Raw genomic sequence first — 14,476 nt, forward strand, 5'->3', positions numbered from 1 at the left:
AAGCTCTTACCCTCTGATAGACACTGGGATATAGGGAGTTTATATATAGGGACACTATCTTTTTTGATGATTACATTTCAAAGGAATGGTTCCCAGATTGAGAAAGATCTTCCTAGGTTGTAAAACTGGAAAGAGGCTGGGAGAAAAACTACATCTCAAAGGAGCAAGGAAAATCTACATTTGAAGGATTTCTAAACTGCTCTAAGAAAAGGGATGTCAGAGGCTTGTAGTCTTATTTAACATTTAGAAGAGCTTAGGGGACTGTGAAGGCCATCGTGTTCACCATTAAAGTTACTTACTAAGAGCCTGAGGCTTGGAGGTTTTACTTTTGCTTGCCCTAGTCTCCCAGCTATTACGGGACGGAGTAAAGACGTGACCGTAATTCTGATATGCTCCAAAGCTTGTGACCTTACCAGTACACTTCAGGCTTACAAAAGTCCTCCATGGGAGGAGAACGCTGGCCCAAATAGGAGGGATTGTCACATAGTGGGTCCCAAAGCTCTTCTAGATACTTTTGGAAAAATAAACTTCTCTCTAAGGAAGTTCTGTTCATTTAAAACTATTGTAAGCTACATGTTCTATGGCTTTCAACAACTGGAATATTTCACTGACTTAAAAACAGATGACGCTTTAAAGGAGGAAGAGCCATATAATCTGCCTGACTGTTATGTTCCCTGTTTTTAATAATGGTTTCTTACAGACAGCACATGAGTCTCTTAGGATATTTATGACATAGCTCTAGGAAATTTCCATTTACCCTCTTAAATGAAAATTTGTTCTGCACTACTCAAGAGTTAAGACACTATTCTTGATAGGTGAAGAAGAAAATAACAATTAAAGACAATTATTTCAATTGTTAGTAAAGAGAATTTCTTTTATTAAAACCTTAAGGGAAACACGCTATGAAAAAGTTGCCAGGTGCTCTGAAGGGGCAATTCACTTGCATATGAGGATGAGGCTTGTCAGCTGGGAAAACATCCTGGGATCAGATCCGGGTGGTGGGCTATAAACCAATGGCCTAGTGAGACAGAAGTCTTCATCTCATTTAATTACTGTTTAGCTTTTAGCTTCTGAAAATGAAAAAAAAAAAAGTATATATTTTCTCTGTACAGGATCAGTGTACATGAAAATATAAATATTTTCACCATAATAATTTGTCTTGATTTTTAATGTAACAAATTATAACTATCTAAACTATCTAATTTGTCAGTATTTCTGACAGTGAAAACACCTTTCTCATCCCAGTTAAATCTCCTAAATTTAGTAGCCTTCAGGATTGTACATTTGCCTTTCCCAGTCATGCATTTACTATAAAGTAGTCAATGTTGTTCATTACTCCTGCTCTTTATCTTAGGTTACATGAAAGACAAAAGTTCCTCTTCGTGGTAATGAATTTATCAAAAACTTTAAAAGTTAAATCAAATGCTCTAGTTATGGCTAGCAGTTATTTATCTCAACTTTTCAACAGAGTGGTGATTAGTTGCTTTTATTCTCTTTTTATAAAAGCAGTAATGAGCTCCTGGTTGGATTTTAATTGTCAGGAAATTATTTCCTTAGGATATCTTGCATGAAATTACCTCAAAACATCTTTACTTGAATATGTGAATATTCCAGTAAACGTCAGACAGGAAAAGCTAAAAATGTTATTAATGTTGAGGAAATAAAAGGGAAAGTGTAAAGGAGACACTTGTAATTTTATGAAGTAAGTGTACAAAGCAATTATCAAATTATGTAAACATTAAAGAAAGATATTCGTGGATTAAGTATGTCAGTTTCAGAACCCAATCCTACCAAAGGAGACCAGAATTAAACTAAGTGTACATGCACAACTTAAATTTTTTTAAGAGTTTGTGGAAATAGAGAGCAGAATTAAAGAGGGTTCCTGAGCACTATTAAATGCATTTAGTTTAAATTAGCACTTGGTTATGGTGGAATCCCTGGGCCATTCTTAATTGATCATCTACAAATGATGCCAAAACTTGCAGGAAGTCTCTGCAGGAAAGAGTTTTATTGTTTGTTCAAAATATGTTCTGAATTTATCTTTACTCTTTGGCACATTCTTTTTATTGATGATGATGATGATGATGATGATGATGATGATGAGACAGAATCTTTCTCTGTTGCCCAGGCTGGAGTGCAGTGGCGCGATCTCGGCTCACTGCAAGCTCCACCTCTCGGGTTCCCGCCATTCTCCTGCCTCAGCCTCCCGAGTAGCTGGGACTACAGGCGCCCGCCACCACGCCCAGCTAATTTTTGTATTTTTAGTGGAGACGGGGTTTCACCGTGTTAGCTAGGACGGTCTCGATCTCCTGACCTCCTGATCCACCCGCCTCCACCTCCCAAAGTGCTGGGATTACAGGCGTGAGCCACCGTGCCCGGCCTGGAACATTCTTTTTAAAAATTCTTATAATTATATGTAATTTTATATATTATGGGCTCTTTCTGGGAAAAAAAAAAAATGAAAGAAACAGTTTTATTAACATGAAACACCAGATAAAATCCCTTGATCTTAGCATAATATTTTTAAACCAAACAATGGCTTGATTTAAACAGTATTTATTTTGGTGATGGTTTGTTTTTAAACTCAAAGTGGCCTGGTACAAGTTGATGGTATTTGAGGGTTTTGCACTGGTAAAATGCTTGTGCTTCTAGAAGCAAATACCAATTTAGAAATACCATGGCTATCTTGAAATAAGGATACTGTTTCTACCATGATTATGGAGTCTGAATTATAGGCACCTCCAAACACAGTCCTACAATCAACAAGTTCTTTCCAATGAAGTTCTTTCAATCTGTATTTTGGAAGGGTTACAATTTATGTTTCCCTGTACGGTGTTTTTCTCTCAGGTTAATGTTAATTGTAAGCGTTCCAAAATATAGTTTTTAAGATGCAATTAAGCTTCTTAAATTTATTTTGCAATGTTATTTTTAAAAAAACAATTATATGGATACACATTAGTTGTTCATATTTATGGTGTACATGTGACATTTTGATATAAGCATGTAATATGAGATGATCAAATCTAGGTAATTGTGATATTCATCACCTCAAACATTTATCATTTCTTCATGTTGTGACCATTCTAGATCTTCTAGTTTTTTGAAATATACAATGAATTATTGTTAACTATAGTCTCCTCTTAGTCTATCAAACACTAGAGCTTATTCTTTCTATCTAGCTATATTTTTGTACCCGTTAACCAAACCCTCTTCCTCCCTACTCTTTATTACCCTTCCCAGCCTCTGGTAACCAACATTTCACTCTCTACCTATCACCTCAAACATTTATCATTTCTTCATGTTGTGACCATTCTAGATCTTCTAGTTTTTTGAAATATACAATGAATTATTGTTAACTATAGTCTCCTCTTAGTCTATCAAACACTAGAGCTTATTCTTTCTATCTAGCTATATTTTTGTACCCGTTAACCAAACCCTCTTCCTCCCTACTCTTTATTACCCTTCCCAGCCTCTGGTAACCAACATTTCACTCTCTACCTTCATGGGATCAGGTTTTTTTCAGCTCTCACCTATGAGTGAGAACATGGGATTGTTGTCTTTCTGTGTGTGATTTATTTCACTTGACATAATAACCTCCAGTTTCATCCATGTTGCTTTAAATGACAGGATTTCATTCTTTTTATTGCTCAATAATATTCCTTTGTATTTAAATATCACATTTTCTTTATCAGTTTATCCATGATGGTCACTTAGGTTGATTCTATATCTTGGATATTGTGAGCTGCAATAAACACAGGAGCGTAGATATGTCTTCAATATATTGATTTCCTATCTTTTGGATATATAACCAGCAGTGAGATTGCTGGATCATGTGGTAGTTCTACTTTTAGTTTTTTGAGGCTTCTCCATACTGTTTTTCATGATGGCTGTACAAATTTACATTCCTAACAACAGTATATGAGCTTTCCCCTTTTTCCATATCCTGGCCAGCATTTGTTATTTTTTGTCTGTTTGATAAAAGTCATTTTGACTTGGATGAAATGATATCTTTTTATCATGTGAATTTCCCTGATGATTTTACATTTCTCTTGATGATTAGTGATGTTTAGCATCATAGCTCTAGTGGTACAATCGGCTGGTGCACAGTACATACAAGGCTTTTTAAAAAAATTATCATTTTAGTGGGAGGAAAGGGGAGGATCTCAAAGTTGTTATTGGTTACTGAAAACCTCATAGGCTCTAGCTACTCTTCCCATAATATCCAGTGGAAAAAAAAAATACTCGTTATGGAGGCATGTGAACAGCAGGAAAGTTTATAGACCCTCTAAAAGGATTAAAATTAGAAATATTTTTAAAAATTTTAGCCAGCTTGTCTGAACTACCACATGCATGGTAGCTCACCGACCTCACTCCAAGTTACACTCTAGTCTGTTATTACAGATGTCTCTATAGAACTTATTGCTGCTGTATTAGTTATCTATTGCTGCTGTAACAAGTATGACAAGATTGGTGGCTTAAGAGGACACAAATGTATTATTATTATTTTTAAAATTCAGCCCCATGGTGATTGTTAGAAATTGCCAGTGTCAAATATCAGACTTCAAGTCATCATGGTGAGATATTGAGAAAAGTTTTCGATTAGCAAGAATCATACCTTGGATAAACCTCAGTGGGTATAATACTGCCTCTTTGTGAAGTTTGTATTATAATTCTTATACACAGAAGTCTAAAATGGGTTTCACTGGACTAAAATAAAAGAATTGATAGGGCTATGGTCCTTTGTGGAGAATCCACTCCCTTTTTTTTTTTTCCCCCAGCTTCTAATGGCAACCTGCATTCCTTGGCCCTTGGTCTGTTCCTCCATCTTCAAAGGCAGCAAAAGACTGGTTAAGTCTTTCTCACATTGTATCACTCTGACTCTGGGTCTTCTGCCTTCCTCTTCAACATTTAAAATTCTCTTGTTATATTGGTCTCATTGGATAATGCAGAAAAAATTTTTTCCCATCTCAAGGTTAGTAGATTAGCAACTTTTATTTCATCTGCAATTTTAATTCCCCTTTGCCATATAACAGCATATTCATGGATTATGGGGATTAGAATGTGGGCATCTGTGGAGAGCCATCATTCTGCCTAACACAACTACAATTGTTTAACTTCTAGTTTACTTGTTTTTTTTTCTGTTTTCTCCCACCAGAGTATAGACTCAGTGTAGAGTCGTAATCATGTCTGTCTCTTTCATTTTCTCCTGATTGATTGGATGAAGACCGAATAGAGGAATGAAAACAATATGAGGTGTCTAATGTGCTGTTTTCTATGATTTTAGCTTGCCAGATTAATACTACTACTCTATGCTGATTAAGAACTATCTGAGATTTACCCAAAGGTTCAGCAGAAGGATATTAATCAGTATGTCACTTTATTACTCATAAAATTTAGATATGTGATCTGGGCCATATAGTCCTATAGATACATCTTTCCTGGATTGGACCCACTTGGCCACCAGTTCTGAAGCTGCCTGAAGCTGTGCTGGACAAAATCCTGCTTTTATTATAGATTCAAGCCTTGTAGTGCATAAGAGATAGTCCATGAGAGAGTCTATGATCTGCAAAGGGGAGGGCTTAAGCCAAGAATGATCTTCCTTTCTTCCAAATTCACCAGATATCTTGCACTTGTCTTTACAGGGAGGGATAAAGGATTTACAGAGAGAGGCCAGGAATGTTACTCTGTGGAGCCCCTCCCATGGACATTTGAAGTGAGAGGAAAGGCAGTTATTATGTTAGCCTTAATTTGACCACCTGTGTATTATATTTTTCCTCTGATTAACAAGTTTCTGATTGTATGTTGTTAGTGCTCTGTATATCACTGATGGCTGGGCTAAATTCAGACTTTTTTATCACATAAATTTGAGGTATACAACATGATGTTTTGGTATACGTATACATAGTGAAATGCTTACTACACGTAAGCAATTTTACATATCCATCACCTTCTGTAGTTACCTCTTTTGTGCGTGGTAAGATAACTTAAAATCTACTCTTTAGCAAATTTTCAATATACAATAAAAAATATGCAATAATACAATACTATTAACTATGGTTTTCCTATTGTACATCAGATCTCTAGACTTATTTATTCTACATAAATGCAAGTTTGTACCCTTTGACCTACATCTATACATATCTTCCCCACTGTTGTACTGTTTCTATGTATTTGACTTTTTCTCTTCTTTCTTTCATTTTATTTTTTAGATTCCACATATAAGTAGGACTATGCACAACAAAGGAAGTAATCAACAAAATGAAAGGGAGCCCTACAGATTGGGAAAAATATTTGTGAACTATATATCTAATACAGGTATATACATATATGTTTAATATTCAAAATATATAAGAAACACAATTCAATAGTAAAAGAAAAAAAATCCAATTTTAAAATGGGGAAAGGATCTGAATTAACATTTTTTCCAAAGAAGACCTACAAATGACAGATATATGAAAAGGTGCTCAACATCACTAATCTTCACTAATATTTAGGGAAATGCAAATCAAAACCACAATGAGTTATCATTTTGTACTTGTTGGCTGCTATTATCAAAAAGTCAATTGATAAGTGTTGGCAAGAGTACTGAGAAAAGGGAACCCTTGCACACTGTTGATAGGAATATAAATTGGTACAGCCATTATCGGAGACAATATAGAGGTTTCTTAAAAAGTTAAAAATAGAACGGCCACATGACCTAGCATATACATATACAACCAAAGGAAATAAAATTAGTAACTTGAAGAGATATCTGCCCTCCAGTCTTCATTGCACCATTATTCACAATAGCCAAAATGTGAAAACAACCTGGGCTCATGGACAGATGAATGGATAAAATATTGTGACGCACAACAGACAAACACACACATATACACACACACACACACACACACACACAGATATTACTTTAAAAAGAAGAAAATACTGCCATTTGTGACAACATGGATGAACTTGGAGGGCACAATTCTAAGTTAAATAAGCCAGACATAGAAATAAAAATACTGCATAATTTCACGTATGTGTAAAATCTCTTTTCAGACTCTTGTAACCTAGATACATAAATGTAGCATAGTATATCTATAATCTGTGCATATGCAAGGCTTTCAACTTTCCTTTCATGGGCTAGGGAAAGAACATCCTGACTAATCCAGACATGTTTTCAGGTACACAGAAGAATTTTTTTTTTTTTAATAAGAAACAGTAAATATAAAATGAAAACATTTTTTTCTTGATCTTTATAGTTCTCCATTTTGAAAAGTAGTAAAATCCATATTATGTGTGGGAAACAGCAATTCACAATCAGAAAATTTGTGAAGTTTTGATTTTAAAACTTGTGTGATTAAACCGTTCATATTGTGGACAAATAATCTGAGTCTGAAAGGCAGTAAGTAGCTTGCCCAAGTTTTCATAGCTCCACAGTGACCCAGAGTTAGAACCAAGGCCTTTTCCTCAGTAGTTTTTCCTCTTTTTCTGTTTGTTTCATAGTACATCTTTTTATATGATAATTTTAAGATTAATAATTGTTAAGATTAATAGTATATGGCTACTATAACAATTTGAGTATTTAAATATGTAATAGTACAATTAATTAATAAGAATATATTCAGAGTGCCATGAAAGCATGTGAATGCACTTTAACTTTCAAAGCAATCTTTTTCCAAGTGGTTCTCCTATATCAAAAACCAGATTTATATTAGAAAACTGCTCCCTGTTCAAAGTTTTGATACATTTCCAAGACACATGAAAATTCCTAGTGTTCTTAGATTTATATACTTGATATTTTATAATCAGCAAACAATTTATAAGGAAAAATTCCGTAACTTAATTTTTTTCAGGAAAACGATTTCTTCTTTGTGCTTGATATATTTATAATATGATATTAAATCATAATATTAAGTTCACTAAAAGAAATAGCCAAAATGCTAAGTGTGATTGTTATAGTTGATAATTAATATTGAGCAATTTATTAGAACATTTATTAAAATCAAATATAAAAGAACATAATGTGAAATATATAATTTGAACTAATTTAATATTCTGAGAAAGAAAGTACTGTGATCAAAATTACCTTTTGCCAAAATTGATTTGGAGTGGGAGGTATAGAAATTTATTGGTTGCCTGTGTATAACTCCTGTAAGTGACAACCTTGTTTACATTTTCAACTCTGAAATGCAAATCAAAACCACAATGAGATACCATCTCGCACCAGTCAGCATGGAGATTATTAAAAAGTCAAGAAACAATAGATGCTGGCGAGGCTGTGGAGAAATAGAGATTTTTTACACTTTTGGTGGGAATGTTAATTAATTCAACCATTGTGGAAGACAGTATGGTGATTCCTCAAGGATCTAGAACCAGAAAATGCCATTTGATCCAGCAATTCCATTACTGCATATATACCCAAAGCAATATAAATCATTCTACTATAAAGACACATGCACACATATGTTTACTGCAGCGCTATTTACAATAGAAAATACGTGGATCAACTCAAATGCCCGTCAATGATAGACTGGATAAAGAAAATGTGGTACATAGACACCACGGAATACTATGCGGCCATAAAAAGGAATAAGATCATGTCCTTTGCAGGGACATGGATGAAACTGGGAGCCATCCTCCTCAGCAAACTAACACAGGAACAGAAAACCAAACACTACATGTTCTCACTCATAAGTGGCAGTTGAAAAATGAGAACACATAGACACAGGGAGGGAAACAACACACACCAAGGCCTGTTGCGGGTGGGGGATGAGGGGAGGGAACTTAAAGGACAGGTCAACAGGTACAGCAAACCACCATGGCACATGCATATCTATGTAACAAACTTGCACGTTCTGCACATGTATCCCGGAACTTAAAAAAAAAAAAAGAAGTCGTAGTCGTAGCCAAGGTCATCTAGATTTTCTCTTCTGTTATCATCTCCTCTGTTGGGAGTTTATAGTTTTCTATTCTACACTTAGATCTGTGTTCAATAAAACTTTATTTACAGACACTATAAAAAATAAATACATTTTGAATTCTGAATGCTGATTCTAAAATTAATTATTGGATTTTATTATGAGTGGCACAAAGCACTGTGGAAAAGTCCATGGAAGCTTTTATGATTTCAATGTTTCACATTCGTAGCCCTTACTACTCAATAAAAACTATACAAACACACACATTCTATTTATGGCTTAATTGGGTATTAAGTAAGCTATAACTGAATCTTTCACAGGTGCATTCAAAAGTCAAACTTGAATGAAAATATTTTTGATGATAATTCTTCATATGTATTAATATGATCTCTGTTGAGGACTATTGTATCTTAACAAACTTTTTATCAATGCCTTCTGCAATTTCATTTCTGAATTTCATTTCAAATTTCAAATACCGAATTATTTTGCCCTATGATAGTCTGATTATCATGTTAAAACAAATAAAGAAAGTAAAAGCAGTGGTGGGATGTATGAAAATCAAAATAACTTAAACTGCTTGGTATTTTTTCTTTCGTTATTTTTTATGTTTGGACATCTCAGGAGATACAGTATATTGGGAAGTTTACTGCTGTCCCCCTCCTCAATATCTTCTCAGATGAAGAGTAAATAGAAATAATACGGGGAGACATTTATCAAGGCTGGCTGCTTTGCTCACATAGGCCTTCTCTCTACAGAGTAGATGTTGAAACTCCACTCCCCTTTTGCTCGCTGTGCACCAGAAAAAGCTCTCTCCTTTATGGAATTCTGAACATCAAACTAGGGTTTAGGCTTCAGCAGTGGCAAGGATTAGTTCAGCCACCAATATATCTCATCTGCATTCATATTACAAATTTAAACAGCAACAACAACAGCAAATCAGGAGAGTCTAGGAAAAGCAGCTCCAGAAATTGTACAACATGAGGAAATGTACATCACTAAATCATTTTCTCCCACGGCTTTGCTACAGTTACTCAACATATATTTATTGGGGTCCTTCTTTGTCAAACCCTTTTCTAAATCCCCACCCTCCTTGACTCTGTGACCAGCAGAGTTCTGTCTTCCTGCCTATGTGACTGATTTTCTCAGGTAGCAGCCCTGATTTCCTCTTGCTCTTTGAATCAAGTGAATTCCATCTCTTTTGTTTTCAACCCTTCTCATTTTGTCAAGGATATATATATTTCCACTATCTACTCCATAAACCAGTATTTGAGGAGCATTAGCACTTTATCACCCTTTTACATGTTTTTCTTCTTTCCTACCCCAGCTGGTTCAGCAACCATATCACCAGCCCTAGCCCTTTAAAGACAAAATTGTGTTTTAATCTGCCTGGTACCACCAGTGGCTCACATAGTTCCTGAAATGGATGCAAGGCTTAATACATGGGGGCTGAGCATGGTGGCTCACGCCTGTATTCCCAGCACTTTGGGAGGCCGAGGTGGCAGATCACCTGAGGTCAGGAGTTCGAGACCAGCCTAGCCAACATGGAGAAACCCCATTTCTACTAAAAATACGAAAATCTGGGTGTGATGGCGGGCGCCTATAATCCCAGCTACTCGGGAGGCTGAGGCAGGATAATCACTCGAGTCAGGGAGGCAGAGATTGCAGTGAGCTGAGATTGTATCACTGTACTCCAGTCTGAGCAACAGAGAGAAACTCCATCTCAAAAAGGAAAAGAAAACAAAACAAACAAAAATCACGGTCCTTGAATGAATGAGTAGAATGCAGGAGTGAGTGAATGAATCAGGATTCCTTAGCATTTAGTCTATACCAGGCAATGTGCTGGTATAGGTGAGGAAGATGGATGTGGCTCATATACTCAGTGAATTTACAATCTAACAATTTTTCATGACCTTGTCACCCATAGTTTGACAAGTATTTTGATGTTAAGTTGTTTTGTTATAATGCTGTGATGAATATATTACTAAAAAATGTTTTTCTACACTAATAATTTGGAATACATTTTCAGTTACAGAATTAATGGATGAAAAAGTACAAACACTTTAAGGTTTAACTATTTACTATCTCCTCCACTTTCCATGTATTAATAAAATAAAGATTTCTAACTAGTGGCAGATTCTTGTATATGTCTTTAGCCAGAGGAAAAATAATTCTAAAGGGAAATTTTATAGTTGCATATATTTTAGTTCTGATCTAGTCATTGTTTCTGATATTTTCTAGTTATCCTTGATTATTTATTTTTGAAACCTTCTAAAGAAGCTGATGAAAATGATGATTTGGTTAATAAACTCATGCAGAAGAGATTTGCCTAGAAATCACAAAGCTACTTCTTACACCTGTGTATTTTCAATTTTCTACTTATCCACTGGCTGCAAACAAAATAACAATGCTGTCTGTCACATATGCAGTCCTTTTCTTCTTGCCTGGTAATAATCTAGAAAGATGATGGCATTTGACTTAAAAGGAAAAAGGGCTAATGTGAGCATTGTGCTATATTTTCTTTGAGAAGAATCTGATGTAATATCCTACCTCATCTGCCACTCTCTGTGAATCTGTGCTCCTTATAAATCAGTGTTTGAAAATAAATCACACTGTCTAGCATCAAGAGACTGTTAATTAAATTTGAATGTCACAACGAAAACTTTATAAACAACTATTGAGGTTTTATCTTTTAATATCAGAATCTAAATAGAAATACTTAGTGATGTTTGCTTTATACAGTTAACTGAGCCTTACATTCAGTACTAAAAATTTAAAGTAGCAGCAATTTAATATTCTGCTTTTTTCCCTCCTCAATCTAAAAATTTATTGTGATTAAGACAAAAGATAAATGCCTTGTGGATTCAACCCATCATCTTTATAATGCACTACACTTCTTGGAACATTATTGAAAGTTCATACTGAGAGTGGAGGAGTTTCAAAAATCCCATAATGTGCCTCACTAATGCATGAGATAATATTTCCATGAAATTTTCCCATCTAATATTCACATCCTGCAGTGAAACCTAGAGTTTAATATTCATTTACCATTTCTGTGGTCCTGCTTAATTAAGTGGAAAAAATCTATGTCATGTAAGACACCTCTGACTTCAAGTATCAGAAAACACCAACATACTGGCTTAAACATAGAGAAAATTAATTATCTTTCATACCAAGAGGACACACAACTCTGGGAATGGTGATTCAGGAGCAAATAATACAGGCAAGAAACCAGGTTTTTTAACCTTTATTTTCTCTGGCAAACTCCCTTTACAATTGCTAAGTCCTTGCCCCGTTATAGATATCACCTACAGACTCCAAAGTCTCCGAAGGAGCAGTAGTCAATTCTTTCTTGTGTGTGTGTTTTTAAGGCTTATTAAATATTTTTTCAGAAGTCACCCAGGAGGCTTCCCCTATATTCTCATTGTCCAACATTGTGTCTACCACCTATACCTAAACCAGTCGTTAGAAATAGAAGTGAACTATGATATGTAGTTACAATCCATGGTTTCCCCTGGTCCAGGAAAACCATCACTCAGCCATGGATTACATAGTGCATGGGGGTGAACCTAGAATATAATCAGGACTTTCTTACCAATGAATTATAGGGGTTCAGCTTTAGGCAGGCAGGCAAATATTACCTCAAAAATTAAACTAGATTCTGTCCCTAAAGTATTTTACAGTGTAGTGTGGGGAGCTAATGAAACGATAAATGATTGTAACCATTACCACAATGTGTACCACTAATAGAATGCAACTGGGGCTCTCATTGAAGAAGGGGCATGTAATTTTAGACTAAGGGGAGTAGTCAGAGGTAGTACAGCTGAGGAGAAGATTAGAGGACAGATATTATTGCTACCTGATTATAAATGAATGCAGTTTGGGCAATATGTCATAATTTTCTTCAGTGCATTAAGTTTTGACAAAATTGTGTAAGGTATCTTAAAGATTTTTGTTATTGTTTCAGTTACAAGTAAAATATCATTGTTATATACTTTTCTTGGGATATATATTTACAAGTAAGATGAAATCTAAATCTTCATTATATTGTTAGATTTTATTTTTTCAAACCTGGTGAGTTTCATTGATGAGAGTGCTAATGACAATAATGATAGATAATCATAGTGTTACAGATAGATGTGATGGCATTTTTGGTTTGATTGTGTATAATGTCAGATCAATTGCAGAAAATATTTTACTCTAAGGTTTTGTGTTGGTATACTAAACATCATTAAACTATTACACAATAAATTGACTCCATCAAGGTAATTTTCAATTATACTGTCATGTAAATAGTAGAAAACAGGTTGTCTTTTTAAATTTTTCTGTTATAATCACAAAAGGACAGAGAGATAGATATGAGGTTCTGGACTTGTTGCTGATGGGGAGATTTTTATGCTCATTAAATCCATTTTTGAATAGTACTATGATTTGAGACATATTGCATAACAACCAAATAAGCCGGTTGTCTGATGAAGTGCATATATCCAATTCTAGGTAAAACTAAAAATTAGCATGGCAACTCTAAGAGAAAAGCTTTAATTTAAATTTTCTGTTTGTAGAAATGTTCAAATAAAATAGATTAATGACACAGATATTACGACCCTTGTCTTTGGCACATCTCAGATTCAGTTAAGTTTATTTTTAAAAAATTATTGTATCTTGAGCTCACATATGAATTTATGTTAAGTGAGAATGACATATGTTATATCTAATTGATTTGACATCCCTGAAAATTGTATAACATTTATCTAAAATAAAATATTTACCAAGTTTGTTCTTAATTTGGAAGAAGTCATAGCATATATTGCCTAAAAATTAAAGAAACTTATATAAACCCCTTCGTATAGTGGAAGGTTTTATCAGTTACTTAGATAGGCCCAAAGTAGAGCAAACATTTATTATATACTGTATATTATTTTATTGATATTTCATTTTGTCAACTGGTGGCAAAAGTGAAGTAATTATTCATAGCCATAAGAATAATAGTCTTGCCTCCTATCTCCTGACTTGCTAAAGGGGACCTCAGTCTCTGTGAATGTGGCACATCAAACTCAGGATTCAGCATGTTCTCTACTTTTATGTCCCTACTTATTTCACCTTTTCTTCCTTCCTTTTTCATTTCCATCATTTTTCTTTTTTGAATTTTTATTCGGCTATCTACCAAAACTAAAGTTTATTAAATTTCCATTTGACCCATTACCATCTTCTTCATCTTTTCCAAATGAAAATATGTGCATCTTTCTTCTACATATAAACAAAATGAAGTCCTCCCAACCCTTTCACATGCTTTAATTCATGAAATGTCGGAGAATATTAGTTCTCACCCCAAGACACATCAGAATTGTTCTAACATTCACATAACTGGTCTCAATATCTGTCTATTTTTTCTGGCTTTATCAATTTATAGTAAAATTATTTTTGGGTGGATAGTTGATATCCACCCTCATTTCTCTTCCCTACTTTTTGATCAGGAGATTATAAAACTATTGAAATGTGGAAAATAAATATGTTGCCTGAATAATTGATTCAAAATAACAGAAAATTCTGCATTATGCAGTTTGATTATATTTGTATGT

At 34.5% G+C, this 14,476-nt stretch overlaps 1 non-coding gene across 1 annotated transcript; it reads right to left on the reverse strand.

The window, feature by feature from the left end:
* Window positions 1–4,516: 4,516 nt before the first annotated feature.
* On the reverse strand, window positions 4,517–4,660 carry LOC112627328. Its single transcript, XR_003120156.1, has one exon. It is a non-coding gene; the product is annotated as a U4 spliceosomal RNA (small nuclear RNA).
* Window positions 4,661–14,476: the final 9,816 nt, after the last annotated feature.

Source organism: Theropithecus gelada, chromosome 6 (genome assembly GCF_003255815.1).
Source record: "Theropithecus gelada isolate Dixy chromosome 6, Tgel_1.0, whole genome shotgun sequence".
NCBI lineage: Eukaryota > Metazoa > Chordata > Mammalia > Primates > Cercopithecidae > Theropithecus > Theropithecus gelada.